Below are 6,836 nucleotides of genomic sequence, written 5' to 3'. Positions count from 1 at the left end.
TAAAGATTTATTTTAGAGAGAGGGGCAGAGAGAGAGAGGGAAAGAGAGAATCTCAAGCAAATTCTCTCCTGAGTGCAGACCCCCATGCAGGACTTGATCTTAAGACTCTGAGATCATGGGGCACCTGGGTGGCTCAGTGGGTTGAGCCTCTGCCTTCAGCTCAGGTCATGATCTCAGGGCCTTGGGATCAAGCCCCACATTACGCTCTTTGCTCAGCGGAGAGCCTGCTTCCCCATGCCTCTCTGCCTACTTGTGATCTCTCTGTGTCAAATAAATAAGTAAAATCTTTAAAAAAAGAAAAAAAGAAGACCCTGAAATCCTGACCTGAGCTGAAATGAAGAGTGGACACTTAACTGACTGTGCCACCCAAGCGCCCCTTCTCTTTTTATATATATATATTTTAAAGATTTTATTTATTTATTTGAGTGAGAGAGACAGAGACAGAGAGCAGGAGCAGGGCAGAGGGAGAAGCAGACTCCCTGCTGAGCAGGGAACCCGGCTTGATATTAGGACCCTGGGATCATGACCCGAGCTGAGTCGATGGCAGATGTTTAACCCACTGAGCCACCCAGGAGCCCTACTCTCTCTTTTTTAATTTTTTTTTTAAGATTTTATTTATTTATTTGAGAGCAAGAGAGAAAGCGTGAGAAGGGGGAGAGTCAGAGGGAGAAGCAGACTCCCTGCCAAGCAGGGAGCCCAATGCGGAACTCGATCGGGGGACTCCAGGATCACGATCTGAGCTGAAGGCAGTCGCTTAACCAACTGAGCCACCCAGGTGCCCCTCTCTCTTTTTTTTTTTTAAGAGGAGATAGAATGTTGAATACACTGCAAGGGAGCAGCAGGTAGGACAGCAGAGAAGAGGCTCTCTGCCTCCCTCTCTTTTTTAACATTCTCTGGCATTTTGAAAATGCCAGTTTGAAAAAGTAATGATCTTAGAGTATTGGGTTTTAAAAAAAGGAATTTTGTTTATTGCAGCATTATTTGCAATGGCCAAATTATGGAAGCAACCCAAGTGTCTATTGATAAATGAATGGGTGAAGGACATGTGTATGTACACATACACACACACAAAGACATGCACAACGGGATATTCTGCCATAAAAAAAGAATAAAATCTTGCCATTTGCAACAAAATGGTTGGATCTAGAGAGTATAATTTTGTTGTTGTTGTATTTAATTTTTTATTTATTTGACACAGAGAGAGAGAGAGACAGCGAGAGAGGGAACACGAGCAGGGGGAGTGGGAGAGGCAGAAGCAGGCTTCCTGCTGAGCAGGGAGTCCAATGTAGGGCTCAATCGCAGGACCCTGAGATCATGACCCAAGCTGAAGGCAGATACTTAACCAACTGAGCCACCCAGGCACCCATGGAATTAAAATTTTTAAAAATAATGAAAATAAAAAAGTTTTTTGGGGGGGCTTATGTCAGATTTTATATTTTTATAATTAATGCCAAAGCTTAAAAATGATGATAGTAATAATTTTTTAAAGATTTATTTACTTATCTGGGTGGGGGGGCAGAGGGAGAGAGAGAAAGAATCTCAAGCAGACCCTGTTGCTGACTGCAGAGCCCAACAATGTAAGGCTTGATCTCATGATCCTGAGATCATTACCTGAGCTGAAATCAATAGTCAGATTTTTTTTTTCCCCCTAAAGACTTTATTTATTATTTGTCAGAGGGGGAGAGAGAGAAAGAACAAGCACAAGCGGGGGAGCGGTAGGCAGAGAGAAAAGCAGGCTCCTCAAGGAGCCTAAAGTGGGCCTCAGTCCCAGGACCCTGGCATCATGACCTGAGCTGAAGGCAGACACTTAACTTACTGAGTCACCCAGGCATCCCAATAGTCAGATACCTAACCAACTGTGCCGGGCACCCCAATAATAATAATAATAATAATAATAATAATAATATATAATTATTTAGGTTTTCATGCTCATTCTTTAATTTTTTTTTTTAATGCTGCAAAATGGTGGTTATATAAAAGCATGGGACAAGACCTATGGGCAGAAAGAGCTGCTGCTCATTCATGAACATTTAAGGAAAAATTATTTTGTGCCAGGACCTGTAGTGGTGTAATGAAAGTAAACAATTATAGTCAGTTGCATGTTGGTAAATGTTTAACAACCTTCAGATTCACAGATTAATCCCAAATGCCTTGGGCCAGGGATGTCTATAGATTATGTTAGAAAGCCAGAGAAGGTTGTTTTAGGAGAGTCTTCCCTTTCTCCAATTCCTAGTCTAACTCTCCTTTCCCAGTAGCTCAAGATATTTTCCATTCTTTCTCTATTCTTCTCTTCCTCAAATCAAAACCTCTTAACTTTCAGTATACCAAGAAAAATAGTCTTTACAATTTATAATCTGAGTCCAATGGACTCTATAATTTTTACATCTTCATGAGATATTTATACAAATTAGAGTAAAGAGATATTCAAAGCTGTTATAAAAAGAGTAAGCTTGTATAAAAAGAGTAAAGGCATAATGGAAAACAACTGTATTGGAAATTTAATTATGTAAATATAGCAAATCCCAATTTTTATTCCATATTTTCCTGGTTTTGTAGACATACCCAAAATGAGCAATGTCCTCTGAATGCAACTGCGATGCATGAGTATGGAACATACCCATCTTGTAAATAGTGACTGCAGATTTCAAATGCATCACTACTATATCCTAGCTAATTGTTACGTTTGGTTCTTCATGCATTTGTATCATTAAAACATAGGACTTGAGGACTTTTTTGAGACCTTTAAAGTCTCGTAATTTTTGTTGAAAAGACGACAGCCATCTTTTTTTTTTGCTCTGTAATTGCAAATTTTTTGTATTTTTAGTTTTATAAATAGGCCTGTTTTGCCTACTGTACCTGGTACATAGTGTTCAGGAAATATTTGTTGCACTAAGTGAATAAACGAACTTTTCACTTTGTTTGTTTTTTTAGGGGAGATGTAGTTTTGTGGTTTTAGCAATCAACCAGGGCTCTACATGAGGGGATGTCCTACCGGACGCCGCCCCCGCCCCACCTCGAGTTGAGGAGTCTGAATGGCGACAGAAGTTCCTACTCTCGCCTGTGGCCCTCAGGGAGTGGGATCTGCCCTAGATCCGTGGAAAGGGTGAAGGCGCTCCAATTCCGCTGGGGCCACTCTCCCTTCAGGTGGTCTCCAACCTGGTCAGTTTCGGTTGCCTCGCCCCCCAGGTTCCGTCACCGCCCCTTCCCTCCCCTTTCTCCTTCTCGTCTCCACCCTCACGGCTCCGCCCGGGTGCCGCGCCCTCCCATTAGTTCGCTCATCCGATAGCCCCGCCCTGGCTCCGTGCACGCCCCTTCCCCTCCCCTCTCTCCTCCTAGTGCCCTATCTCCGCTGCATTCCGCCGGGTCCCGCACTCTCCCCTTCGGTTCCCTGGCGCGGTCGTCCCGCCCCTCCAACCCATTGACGTGGCAGAGGCGGCACCAGCCATGTTGGCCCAGCGGTGTTCTGCGCGGAGGCCGGGGGCGGGGCGGCGCCGGCCGTGATTGCAGTGCCACGGTTGCTCTGGGTCGGCTGAAGGGACCGATTTTGCAAGGTGGTGGCTGCGGCCGGCGCGGATCTCGTTTGGAGGCCCTGGGGTAAGGACCGGCTTCGGGTCTTCCTCCTCCCGGCTCCCCGGAGAGGCCGCGGGCGCTCAGCGGAAAGCGGGGGAGGGGAAGCTGTGCTGCTGTGGGCCGGCAGGCGGGTGGGCCGGGGTCTCTTGGGGCTGGTGCCCGCTCTGCCCTCTTGGGGTGCTCCGGAACAGACGGGGGCGCCGGCGGCAGCGACCGGCCGGCGGGGGCACCTTTGAATCCTGACCTCTTCACCATCTCAGCCACCACTCCGCTTCGTTCTTCCGGGCCTGGGGGCCCGGGCCCTTCACCAAGCTCCCCTGGGTAAGGTGCGAAAGATGGGAGTCGGGTGAAAAACGGCAGTTCAGCATCTCGCCCAGCACCCACCCCCGACTCCCGGGCGACCTGCCTTCCTCGCCCCAGCTTATCACTGCTTCTGGACACTTGGCTTCTCGGTTCATGCCTTCCCTGATCTGAAGTGCCCTAGACTTTGAACCCAGGTGACTTCGTCACGGGTAGTTCGGCCTTGGGAGTCGAAGAGGATAAGGAGAATTAAGTGGCAGGTCAAGCTAACGCCTTAGGCCTCGATTACAAGTGGTGTGCAGTTTTCAGATCGGACCAGTCTTTTCTGTTGTGCTAGCGTTTTCCCGTTTTGGTGGGAAAGGAAAAGTACAGTCTACATGTAGTCTCTGGGGTATGTTGAATTCACGTGAATTTCCTCAACCTCCACCCGGTAAAGCCGCGTATATCCAGACAAATTAACTTGGTTAAAAAAAGTTTTAGGTTTAATATGGATTTAAGTATAAATGTTAAGTTTTCCTTCTCTTCCTTTCCAGTAGTCTAACATCGTTTTGGAAGTCCGACCATTTTTATTTGACTCATAGAGTTTTAGAGTTAGAAGGGGCCTTGTAGTAAAAAGCCTCAACCCCTCATCTTACCTGAGAAATTGAGGATCAGAGAAGTTAAGTTATTTGTTCAAGATCATAAATTTAGGCATGGAAAGCAGTTGAAAACACTTCATTGAGGATTTTACAACTGGAAAGTAGAGAGGCACACTTAATTGGTAAGCACATATGATTGGAAGAAATTCAGATTTTACTTGCAATTTAGGATATTTTTCACTTGGGATCTATAAAAGTGCTATAATTGGAATATTGCAAACTCCTGATTTTTATTGAATAGAAAAAGCTTTAAAAGTACTGTGGGCATGTGTTTGATATGGTAGGTTAAAGAGACATGATGTTTTGCTTCTTTGCTTTTAGTTATATCATGAGAAATTATTTAACTAAAGTAAGTTCTGCTGATTATACATAAGTTGTCCTGGGAAATGAGACATTTCTTTAGCATAGTCTTTTGTGTTTTGTACCACTTTAAAAAATATTATGACTACTATTTTATTTTTTTTATTTTTTTAATGACTAGTATTTTAAATCTCCATCCTAATACAGTGTCTGAATCATATTTATTTGGTTTTAACATAAGATTAGGTGATAAGAGTGCTGATGAAATAATGCTATTTTATAAAAAGCTAGTTTGTGGGGTGCCTGGGTGGCTCAGGGGTTAAAGCCTCTGCCTTCGGCTGGGGTCATGATCCCAGGTCCTGGGATCGAGCCCCGCATCGGGCTCTCTGCTTAGCGGGGAGCCTGCTTCTTCCTCTCTCTCTCTCTCTCTCTCCCCGCCTGCCTCTATGCCTACTTGTGATCTCTGTCAAATAAATAAATAAAAATAAAATCTTTAAAAAAAAAAACTAGTTTGTGAAAGGAATTTATTTTAGATATGCCATTGTTGGATATGGGGTCCAGAGTGGAAAGGTTTGTACTAGAATTAGTGATTTTAAAATTGAGCCATTCCTACCTTGGAAAGGTGAGGGAAGTTGGGGAGGTGTTGTGCATGGCCATGTAACTGGACCAGTTAAGAAGAAGTAGGTGGGACTTTTTCAAAATACTGCTGAAAAGTGAGAATGTACAAAATACAATAGATGTGATTTAGTAAACAAATATGATCTTAGAGCAGAGAGGAAAAGGAGGGTAATTGTGCTCAGATATCACACAGGTGATATTTAGTATTTCATAATAAAAAGCACGGATGTTAGGATACAGCCTTGTTACTTGTAGAAACTTAAACCTGTCTATTGTGTGTAAATGTCTTTATGTTAAATCTAATAGAGCCTTTCTCTACTAGGCTCTCTGATTGAATTGAACCCTAATGTCCTAAGACCTTGCTTCTTAGGACCCCTTTGTACTCTTGAACATTGTTGAGGATCCAAAACAAAACCCAAAAAAACCCAACTACCCCCCTCCCCCGAAAAACCCACCCTGCCTTAATAGAAGACAGGTGGATTTTCATATTTACTTCTGCATTCAGTCTATTGTAATAGGTTATTTTGCTTAAATTGTATGAAAGAAGTCTTGCCTTACTTAGATACATAGTTGGAAAAAGGAGGAATATTTTAATAACTTTTCCAGATAATTGTGCATATTCTTTTTTCATACTACACTACAACCTGACAGTTTTAATTCAGAAATCAAGGGTTAATAGCAGTGTGAATAATGAAATCTTAGAAATGAACTTTTTGTACTATATTGCATTGAAATTCATTGGTCTGTCCTGCACTTTGAATGGATCTCTATCCATGCATGATTTTGTAATATCATGAACTGATCATTTGGGAGATTTGCCTTACTGAATAAAGTATATTTTCCAAATGTTGACATGTTTCATTATACAATAGAAAATTCACATTAGTATCAGCACTGATCTTATCAGAAAAATCTTTACATATTAGCCAGCTGTGAAGCTCAGGGTCATGGACACCGGTTTTCATAAATTTTGATATTTGCAGGGTGCCTGGGTGGTTCAGTGGGTTAAGCATCTGCCTTCTGTTCAGGTCATGATCCCAGGACCTTGAGATGGAGCCCCACATTGGACTTCTTGCTCAGCAGTGAGCCTGCTTTTCCCTCTCCCTCTGTCTGCCACTCTCCCTGCTTGTACACTTTCTGTGTATTTATCTGTCAAAGAAATAAATAAAATCTTGAACATTTTTTTTCTTTATATTTGCTTGAAAGCTCACATTTTATCCTGGTTAATAACTACTGTCAGTTATTTTCCAGGTGACAGACTTACTTCATCAGTTGAGAAAATGTATGCCAAATACCTAAGTATTAGTTATGTACTATTTTTGGAGAATTGAGAAAATAGTCAAAACATTTTTTGTGATTTTATGGTTCAGATGAAAAACCCTGATTGGTCTAGTATTTTATTAGGTATTG

At 42.7% G+C, this 6,836-nt stretch overlaps 1 protein-coding gene across 3 annotated transcripts in view; it reads left to right on the top strand.

Moving 5' to 3' along the window:
* The first annotated feature begins 3,478 nt into the window (after positions 1-3,478).
* Positions 3,479-6,836, top strand: part of LOC111161007 (protein transport protein Sec23A) — a 63,507-nt gene continuing 60,149 nt past the window's right edge. The window contains exon 1 of one of the 3 annotated variants that reach the window (XM_022524438.1): positions 3,479-3,594. The gene's annotated coding sequence lies outside the window, so the exon portion shown is untranslated. The remainder of the gene's footprint in view (positions 3,595-6,836) is intronic. The other 2 variants (XM_022524456.1, XM_022524447.1) reach the window with 2 other exon arrangements.

This window comes from Enhydra lutris, unplaced genomic scaffold, assembly GCF_002288905.1.
Source record: "Enhydra lutris kenyoni isolate GAN:26980312 unplaced genomic scaffold, ASM228890v2 scaffoldscaffold4, whole genome shotgun sequence".
Lineage (NCBI taxonomy): Eukaryota > Metazoa > Chordata > Mammalia > Carnivora > Mustelidae > Enhydra > Enhydra lutris.
This window is presented reverse-complemented; position numbering and strand designations above follow the sequence as displayed.